Here is a 10,511-nt window from a genome sequence, read left to right as displayed (position 1 = left end):
TTCAAGGTTCAAGATTCAAGCTTTATTTCCACTCAGGTACGTCGCTGAGGAGAAGAGAAAGAAAGCCTCAATTGCGGCTTGACAAAGCTCCAAACCCCTTTGTTGCTTCAGTAGCACTTGGGTGGGAAAAAAGGAAAGAAAAAAAACAGAAAAGAAAAGAAAGAAAAACACAATGCCCAGCACTTTTGGCTCCTTGCAATACACAAACTATAGGGCCAGGCACAAACGAACTAATTACAAATGATTCGTAAGGAAACAACATCAAATCGTGGATGAAAGCAAAAGCATTTCGCAAACTACGTTGTATACACACGCAAAAAAAAACCCACTAAAGGAACAGATTTCATATGTAGTTCACCGTTACAGAGCACATGGCAGCATTAGTGTACCTAAACATGTTCAGTAGAGAAGGAAGGAGGTATCGTAAAGTCTGCAGACCGCAATTAATTCTCGGACGCGGTACGTGGCAGTGTTCATGGTGTCTTGTTATCCGGGGCATTTAGTTGACGCTCGGATTTGTCATATTCAACAAATGATTGGCCTGATCGTGTAGCTGTGATTTATAAATGTGTAAAAGCCGAAACTTGTGTAGAACTTTTAGTGGCATAATCCTGTGCCTGGGAAATAATGATTCTGTAGGAGATAAATAATATACATTAGCTGCAGCTGTAAGGGCATGTTTTTGTAAAGACAAAGGTTTCTGAATATTAGTGTATGTAGTGTTACCCCACACCAAATGGCAATATCTGGCATGTGACTTGTAGAGAGCATGGTACAGAATAATCTTTACTTTAGTAGGAAGCATCCACTGGCGTCTGGTGATTATTCCTACAGCTCGAGCTAATTTAATTCGTATCAAATCTATATGGTTATCCCAGCACATATGCTCATTGAAAAGAACTCCTAACATTGACTATTTCAATTCGGTTACCACCTAAGACTAAGCTCGCACAATAGGAGACCTGCACATTTTTTGCTCTAAAAAACACAGCCTCAGTCTTCTTCGTGTTGATGGGCAATGCATTTCTACGAGACCAGCGGTAAAGCTTCTCCAGTACTTCATTGGCCCACTGAACTAAACTGTTAACATCATTTCCCGAAAAGAAAAGACTGATGTATTCTGCGTAAATAACAAAATCCACTCCACTGTCTACTTGTACTATATCGTTTATGTATATATTGAATAATAAAGGGCCGAGAATACTTCCATACGGGACACCATGATATATTTCTGTGCATTTTGAGCTGCAATCTCTGAATGAAACGTATTTGTAACGATCACTCAAATAACTATTAATTAAATGCAGTGCTGTGCCCCTAATACCATAAATTGAAAGTTTTTCGATAAGAGTAAGTTGGTTAATTCTGTCGAAAGCTTTCAAGAAATCAATGAATATCCCTGAAGTTAATTCTTCTGTCTTCAATGTTGTTGAGAATCACTTCTTTTTGACGCAGAAGTGCAAGTTCTGTAGAGCATTTATGCCTGAACCCAAACTGTAGCGGTGTGATTACATTAAATCGTTCAAAAAATTAGAAAGTCTAGCGTATATTATGTTTTCTAGCCCCTCTGAAAATACAGGTAAAAGTGGTATTGGTCTATAGTTACTCATGTCGTCTCTTGGGCTCCCTTTGTGTAAAACAATAAGCTTAGGTTTTTTCATTCCTGCCGGAAACATGCCAGAGTTCAGTGAAAGATTATAGATGTGAGTTAGAAGTGGGCAAATAATATCGAGTAGTGAAATAATGCGCTTCAATTTAAGGTATTGCTCTATTTAAGGCGTCCAAACACCTCCATGATCTCACTATTATTGCAGCATTGCATAAAAATAGTATTACTAATGTGTTTGTTGATATACGATAGCGCCTCAGGGTCATAAGCACTGTCTACTAGCCCCGAAAAGTCTTCATTAAATTTATTAGCAAGGACATAATCAGCATATTGGGCACCGTGGATGGTAACTGCATCTAGTGGATTTGACGAATTTCGCTTTAAAAGCAAGTTCATCTTCTTCGACACGTGGTTCTGGTTTCTAGCACCATCAAATACGTTGAGATGACACGCGTTTCTGGTTGTCTTTAAAGCAGAGTAAAGTTTGTTTCGGTACAATTTAAAACGAGAAAAATCTTCTGCATTACGTGTTTGGAGGAATTTGTTAATCAACTTGCCTTTTTTGATATCATTTTAAGTAGTGTAGGTGTGATCCACGGCTCCCCAGCTCGCTTAGGTATGTTACGAGGCTTATACGGGAAACATTTTTTGTATACCGATGTAAAAAGGGTTATAAAAGTGTTGAACGCTTCATCCACAGTCATGTGCGTGTGTTTTCCGCCAGTCACAGCTTGAAATGTCGCGCCGAAATATATCTAGTGTTGTTTGATTAATCTGCTGTACCCTAGTTTTTTGGAATGGTATTTTTGTATTGTGTCTTGTTTTAATGTTACACCTGATGTATACTGGCAAGTGGTCATTTAAGCAGCTCTCTATAACTCCTCCGGACACAGTCTCATCAGTGTAATTAGTGAAAATGAGATCTAAAATTGTTGCCGTAGTTTTTGTTATTCATGTTGCCAAATTTATCACATTAATGAGCATATATGATTCCAAAAGAACCATTAATCGTGGCTTCCTGGACGTAGTTACACGCATATCAATATTTAGGTTACCGCCGAGAAACAAGGTTTACTTATTTAGGTGACAAGAGCAAAAAATACTTTTTAGATACTCAAAAAGTTTTCAAAAGAGTCACATGGAGGGCGGTAAATCACAGGCAACAAGAGGTTGCCACTACACACCGATAATACCTCGTAATCGGGGGCACTGACAGTAAGTTCATCAAGCCTCTCGGGTTGTACATTGTCCTGCACGAACACACGCACACCACCTCCTCGTCTATCTAGTTGGTTTAAAAAGTATGGTTTGTAGTGAGTTTAACTGAAATAATAGCAAGGTTCAGAGATCCAGGTTTCAGTTAACATAACAGCAGTAAAGCTGAAGGGAAATTCATTCAAAAATAGTTGCAGAATGTCCTTATCACGGGATGACTGAACGTTAAGGTGAAGCAGCGAAAAAGTTGAATTAATGAACCACTTGTTAACATCACTTGATGTGGCGTAGGTTTCCGCCATGTTGGATCAAGAAACAATTTCAAAAAGAGCAAACACTTTTACGAAAAGTTCTGCAAGTCATTATCAAAACGAATGACAACTGCAGAATCATCATCTGCCTTCCTTACAAGCACTATGTTTCTGCAGTGTCAGGCATATTGATAACCATTAGTCTCAGCGCATTTCTTTGTGACAAACAGCAGCTCTCTGTTAGCATTAGTCAAGTTCTCCGTTACCGACACATTTCATTTAAACTTTCTGATCTCCTTTTGTTTTTCAAGCCATTGTTCTGTCAGTTGTCTAGACGTGAATTCTACGATTATCCCAGGAGCATTTTCTGGTTTGCAAGGAAGCCGGTGTATGGCGGTTACATCATTTGAAGTCAGATCCGGAAGGTTAACAGACTGAGCTATGTCATTTACCTTAGAGAGCAGGTTTTCCTGTTCTGTTTTGGGTATCCCATGAAAAACTAAATTTTGGCGCCTGCTCCTCCACTCCAGCTCACTGAGAGCAAGCTTTAGCTGTTGCACATCCTCCTCTATCCCACCTGCTTTAAAAGCAGTAACCCTCTTACTGATGCCCTTTATGCCAGCATCCTGTCTTGCCATTGCAAGCAGTACCTCATCGTATTTTTCCGACATCATTGTTAGAGTGTTTTCAATATCGGACACCTTTTCTGGGAGGCTGTCTATTATGTCCAGGCGCTCGTGAATAGCAGTGAGTATAGCATGAATGTCAAGGTGCTCTTTTTCTTTACTTCCCGCCCCTATTAAACGCAAAGAGTAGCAGTACCCACACTTGCATGCTTCAAGAAAAGCCTCCGTCTTTCCCTTCGCAGCCGCTTCCGATATCGCAGAGCACTTCCCAAGATGAAACCCTTTTTCAAATTGCCGCCGCGGTGGCTCAGTGGCTATGGTGCTCGGCTGCTGGCCCGAAAGACGTGGGTTCGATCCCGGCTGCGGCGGCTGAATTTCTTTGGAGGAGAAATTCGAGGCCCGTGTACTGTGCGATGTCAGTGCACGTTAAAGAACCCAAGGTGGTCGAAATTTCCGGAGCCCTCCACTACGGCGTCTCTCATAGCCTTAGTCGCTTTGGGACGTTAAACCCCATAAACAAACCAACCAACCTTTTTCAAATTCCGAGCACTTCATAGTTGTACAACTTCTAGGTGGCACTTTCAAGCACGCACCACACGTACCCTGGTTAGGCATAGTATAGACATAGTCCTTCAATTGAAGGACTCTGGTATAGAGAAGGCAACCAAGCAATTACGATTAAAAAGAAACAGTGATAGCAAGCGCGATACTCAACACTTTCAGCAGCGGCGCTGGCAGACTTTTATCTCGAGACTGATGCAAAAAAGAAGAAAAAATGCTCCAACCTGTAACGAGTCGCAAATTAGAGCCCGCTCAGCGTTCCGCCATCCCCGCGGTCGAAGTGTTTTGCAGCACAATTAAAGTAAGATCACTTTATTCGGAACAAGTTTTATGTTCCCCGCTTGTGCCACTGCAGTAAGTGTGGGCTTCCATTCGCAAACCGTTTTTCTTCTCGCCAAGAGGTCGCCTGGAGGGCTGCTATGTTTGCACTGAATGCCGCGCTTTGTATTAAAGAGAGGCAAAATAAGAAACTTCCCTCCTCAAAAGTTCTAGGCCACCAAAGCACACGAACAGTGAGGCTTGATGAGAACTAATCTGTTTTAAAACATTTAAGGTTGGATACCGAGCGCTTTGCCGCGGTTCTCTATAGTATATTCAAATAAAAAATACGGTTCTGAGTATCAAAAAAACGTACAGTATGATAACATATATTTTTACAGTTGTTGTCCACTGTATAATCACTTATAGTCCGGCGGCATAATAATGTTTGATAGTTATATTTATTTTGTTTAGGGTCTGTATTTTTCAACGAACTGAAAACATAGGTCGGGAGGAGCTTTTAGTTCAACAGGATACCTTCAACGCGGATCTATACAGCTTTCTTAGTTAGACAACCGAAAGAATCTTTGAATTTCGTGTATGTGGAAGGTTGTTCCGCGCAGAACTTTGTATATAAATGAAACACTGCTCCACGCATTTAAATGACTTCTCTGCCAGTAATAGAAGTATGCTGTTTGTTTTTCCGCCGAAAGCCTGTGTTTTGTAAGGATGTCTTATGTATTGTGTAAAAAATATTGAATGTGTGTTCTATTATGTGATGCTCTTCTTGGTTTTTGTAGCCAGTGGTGCCGCCTGTCATCCGGGTGGCGTGGCCTCGTCAGGCAAAGTATGCCTTTTGCCACGTCACCCTGGACAACCTCTTCGTTGTCTTAAATAAATTCTGAATGAATGAATGAAAACTGATTTTTCAAATAAAACATATTTCATCTCGCCCTTTGGTTTCAGGTACTAGCTAAAAACTGTGCGTAACCAAGTTTAGTGCCCACTTAAGTGTAATATACGTATAATGGTGAAATAGCAGAGAGGTACGTTTAAAAATTAACATGCGGTAAACCCAAGTAATGTTCAACAGTCTCGCGAGAGACAGCAATTGGTAACGAGGTGCAGGAATTGGTAAGGGAGCATGTCTACTTTGGCCAGGTGGTGACCGCTGATCCGGGTCATGAGAGGGAAGTAACCAGACGACTGAGAATGGGGCGGAGCGCATAGCGCATGTTCCCTCAGATCATAAACTGCATTTATAATTATCCCTCAAGAAAAAAGTATCCAATAGGTGTTCACGGGTACTCATCTACGGGGCGAAAAAGTGGGCGCTGAAGTAAGTTCAATTTAAGTTAAGGACAACGCGGAGAGAAAAATGATAGGTGTAACGTTAAGAGACCGGAAGTGGGCAGAGTCGGGGAGGGAACAAACGCGGGTGAATTACATCCTAGTCTAAATGAAGAGGAAGAAATTAGCGTGGGGCAGGGCATGTAATACGAAGACAAGGCAACCTCTGGTCTTTAAGGGTAACGGAGTGGATTCCAAAAGAAGTCTAGCGTAGCAGGGGGCGGCAGAAAGTTAGGTGGGCTAATGAGAGCAAAAAGCTTGCTGGGGTATGGTGGCCGCAGCTGGCAAAGGATAAGGCAATTGGAGACACATTGGAGAGGCCTTTTCTCTGCACTGGGCGTAGTCAGGCTGATGATGATTGTGATAATGTACTTGCCTCGACATCGAGACTCAAAGTGCTCATGAATGACAAGAAACCTTTTGTAACATTGGTTCTCTTCATGTGCAGCCACACGTGCTTTGTCGATTTGGCGCGCTGATTAGCTTCATTGTTAAAGCAAGAGCTTGTCAGGGCCAGCGTTCTTAGCATCGGTATCGGTGTTGTCGGCGTTGTGAGCGAAAAATCTCGATCATGGCTCTGGCAGGTGGTTCCCGAGAGAAACCTATGAGGCAGGTTGGCCGAGTAGATCACATGGCTTTGCGGTGTCGTCAAAGCCTACCCACCGGATGGAAGCTAAATTATATATCTTTATTTCGGGAAGAGCAACCTTGGCCGCACAGCGCCCACCACTGGGATCCCCTGGCATCGCAAAGCACTTGCGCATCTCTTAACCGCTGCACCACCTGCATGAGGGGTATGAGGGCTCCCAGGGATCTACGAGTGCAATGCAGGGAATGACCTTCTGAATATATAGGAATTAGCTCATTAAGCTATCGCATCACACCTTTGAAGTGAAGCATGTGTGCTCACTTCATTTTTTAGAGCGCAGCTCTTTCGCGTCCGTTCCTGGGTTTCGCGTCGTCGTCGTCGTCGGCGTTGTCGGCGGCGTCGGCCTCGTAACCAGCTCCGCCCCCCTTTCATCCGCAGCTGGGGTTGACTCACTATCGGCGTCAGCGGCATCAGTCAGTCGCTGCTATCTCTTCCCTCCTCCCTTTATCGTGTTGTCCGCTTGCTGCGCGCGCTTCTGCCCCCATCGTTTGCCGCTGGGTGTACACGCCGCCCCCCTCCCCCCTCTTCCTGCGAGTCTCCGGTTGTCAAAGCGCCGGCTCGAACTTAATTCCTTTCTTCGCTCCTCCTCCAATGCAACCCCTGTGCGGTGGCAATCAGAGAGCCAGATCGGTGGCGGCGGATCTGTATATGTGCACCGCCCGAGCCGAAATTGCCGCTGCCGTTCGCCACTGCGAAATTATCTGCCAGTTCTTTCTGAGCCATGAGCGAGACGACCGATGGAAGTCCTCCGTCTGCTAAAAAAAAATTCTGTGATAGCGCATACATGTGTTGCTCGATTTATTTGCCTCAATCTATCGAAAAGGTGAAACAGCTTATTTGCTGCGCTCAAATTTCGCGTTAGGAAGTAACGTAATCGTCGGTAATTTTTTACGTTCATTTTGCTATTGGAGTACCTTGTGAGGTTTTGCCCTGCATACAAGTCCTTCACTGCGTTTCATGTCCTACGTCTCTTCGTAGAAACGGCGCCTACCGTTGCGGTCTTCAAGGAGTCCGACCTGACCACGGGGAAGTCGATGCAAGCAGTCGGGGTCCTGTCTGGCCTCAGACATCTTCGTAAAGAAACAATAAACCTACGCCAGGAAATGAGTCCTCCTGGTGTACTTGCACTTTTTTGTATCCAGACCACTTGACAAAGGCTCCGTTGAATCTCTTCATCCCTCACCGAATTACACTCACTTCACATAGAAGGCAGCCCCCAAATATTACAACCATCCTGCTCTAAAAGCGGTCACCTTTAAAAGGAAAATTTTTTGTAACCTTATCTCTCCCTGTGAATCTTTGCAGCCCCGGCAACTTTAGTCTTTAATGCGGAGCATTTTAGCAATCAAAATGCACTCAGCTTAAAATTACGCATCACATGCTCTCAGCGAGCTAGGTGTGTACTGACTTAAATATCTGTAAGCAATACTTTGCTAGACATATTCTATTCAGATTCTCTCGAAGTTGGCTTTGGTCGGTACCGTCAGCGATCAGGTGCCTAATAATTTGTGAGACTTAATTAAGAGCCAGACACAAAGCTGCGGTTGCAGAAAGGGCTCAAGTTTCCAGACAATGACGGACTGTGCGGTGTCTGCCATTGGTTCCGACTCGCTGCTATGGCAATTTGCAGTCGCAGTTGCGGATAATATAGAAATGAAAGTGGAAAGGCTTGCAGCTCCAACACTGAGACTGCAGCGCTAACGCATCACTAATAAACCAATTGGGTCGATCGTGCAAGAAAAAGCTTGTGGTGAATGAGTGGGAGGAAGAAGGGGAAAATTGCGATTCTTACAGGCATGGCGTAAAGCTGGCTGAAGTTTTCGCCTGAACTTGTTGTAAATGTGCTTCCCACAGATACTGTGTTGGTCAAGATTAAACATTTGCGATTCGTCACTCAGTTCCTCTCACTTCCTGATATGAAAAAATCGTTACTGCCTGCTGTGTATGATATTCGCAAATGTAGTCATGGCCTGAATGGTTGTGCTAGGGGCCATGCCACTTCACAAGTCAGGCAAGCACTTCTAGCGCTGCAACTAATACGCTTCTAAATGATTCGCACGAAACGGCTAACAGTTGCCTGCTACAAAAGCGAAGGAAAACTTGAAAATGTTAAATGGTGAGGTGCCAATCGCACAATTTGAATTCCACACAGTTTTATAATGACGGGCTTTTTCTTCACATCTACGTCAAATAAAATACCCTGCGTCGTACCGCCGTCCAGAAGACTTTGAGTTCCAATATATTTTCATTTTGCTTCAAAAAAAAATCGTGACACATAAAAAACATGAAAAAACATGAGAGAGAAGAAAAAAAAGGAAGTTATAAAAAACGACTGTCTATTCGCGGTGTCAGCTCAAATGCGAATCAGATGCGCTAGCAGTTCGGTTTTCAATTCGACTCCGGTGTTCAGATCCAGTGTTCACGGGTCAAGTTCTTTTTATAGCGATGATGGATTTATGTTCATATATGCGGAATCGGTCATTCTATAAATTCATAGGTCACCTGCAGTCTTCCTACCACATCATGCAGGTGGCGGAATCGGGGGGACTTGGGTAGCTTGTCTCCGGTTACGATCCAGGTTGCTCTTCGCGAGCAGTCTCTCACGATTAACTGATCTCGACCCTGACACGGTAGACAAGCTGCTCACCTGCCCACCTTCCTAAGTCATGGGCAGCTGAGCAGCATGCCACAAAACCGCCTTCAGATGAATAGACAGAACAACAGAGGAACACGCAATGGCTAAATGCGGTAAGGACCACGGTAAGTGCTGCCTACGGCTGGGGCTTAGCTTTCCAGTGAAGACTTCCTGTTAAGCAAAGGCATAGCTTTTGTAAGCCGGTCCAGGGCTTTTTGCTCCGACTCCGGACTCGTGTACTATATTGCGAAGCGACGAAGTCTGTAATGGAATGTGCTTAAAAGACGTGACAATGCTCTTTGAAACGTTCATCGCTGCTCGTTGTAATGATTAACGAGTGGGTGTTAGGAATGCCTCATTGTGTTTAATAACGCTCGCAGGTCTGAAGCCGGCCTCGAGAATGAAAACTTGCAGATCCTTGGGTCACACTGCGCTGCCGGTACAGCGACACGTGGGCTGCAAAGGGCGGCGTAGGGGAGTACACTGTGCTCATTTAGACTACTACTTCTCATTTGATGTGCGCTGACATTGCATAGCAGGAGGCTGTTCTAGATTTGGGGAATTAACAGTTGAAGTTAGTCACTTTACAGTTGATCAATCTCTTCCAGTATTTTCTCTAGGAGGCCATTTGCTGATTAAGCACCACTTTTATTAATTCTTCTGTACAAAGAATGTCTTCTCTCTCAGGTAGATTCTTACGTACAAATTAAAAACCTTAACGGGCACATGGCAGTTAAGGCCGAGATAAATGGAGCGTTTTTACCGCTGCAAGTCGTCGATTTTCGCCCGACGGCGCACACTCGACTCCCGCCTTCGAGAAAAACGCCCGACACAGCCGATCTGGACTAGCCAAATGTTGACGCGCGGCGTACGGTGAGACCGGAAGCGGCGGCTGAAGCGAGCCAATAGCACCGCAGTAACCTGCTCTTCTGGCTTGGCTGCCTCTGCCTGCCGCCGTCAACATAGCCGCCACGGGCGACGAGCTGTGCAGTGATTTTGGCACGGAAAGGTTATTGTCCTGAAAATAAACGCTTCATCAGACATGAGATATGGCTCTTTTTGGAGAACATTGCCGAATCTTGAATCGGAATTCCTGCGTTTCCTACCTGAAGCGAATATATCGAAGATAACAGCAGCCGCTGGTGTCCGCGGCTGAGCTGGCGTCCAAAGGTACGCGACGGCGTGCATTCGAGACGCAAGTCTTTCTAGACACTTACGCACGCATGCTAAACTTTGTATAGTGGTGTCGAAGTGAAACCTTTCGTAATTTTAACAGAATGTACAGCGCCACTGCTCTCAAAGACCTCCTTGCTCAGTGGTATTTGCCACTTGTTGATCACATTTACTTCCGCGTCGG

This window comes from Amblyomma mixtum, chromosome 9, assembly GCF_055824585.1.
Source record: "Amblyomma mixtum isolate Tamu chromosome 9, ASM5582458v1, whole genome shotgun sequence".
Lineage (NCBI taxonomy): Eukaryota > Metazoa > Arthropoda > Arachnida > Ixodida > Ixodidae > Amblyomma > Amblyomma mixtum.
This window is presented reverse-complemented; position numbering follows the sequence as displayed.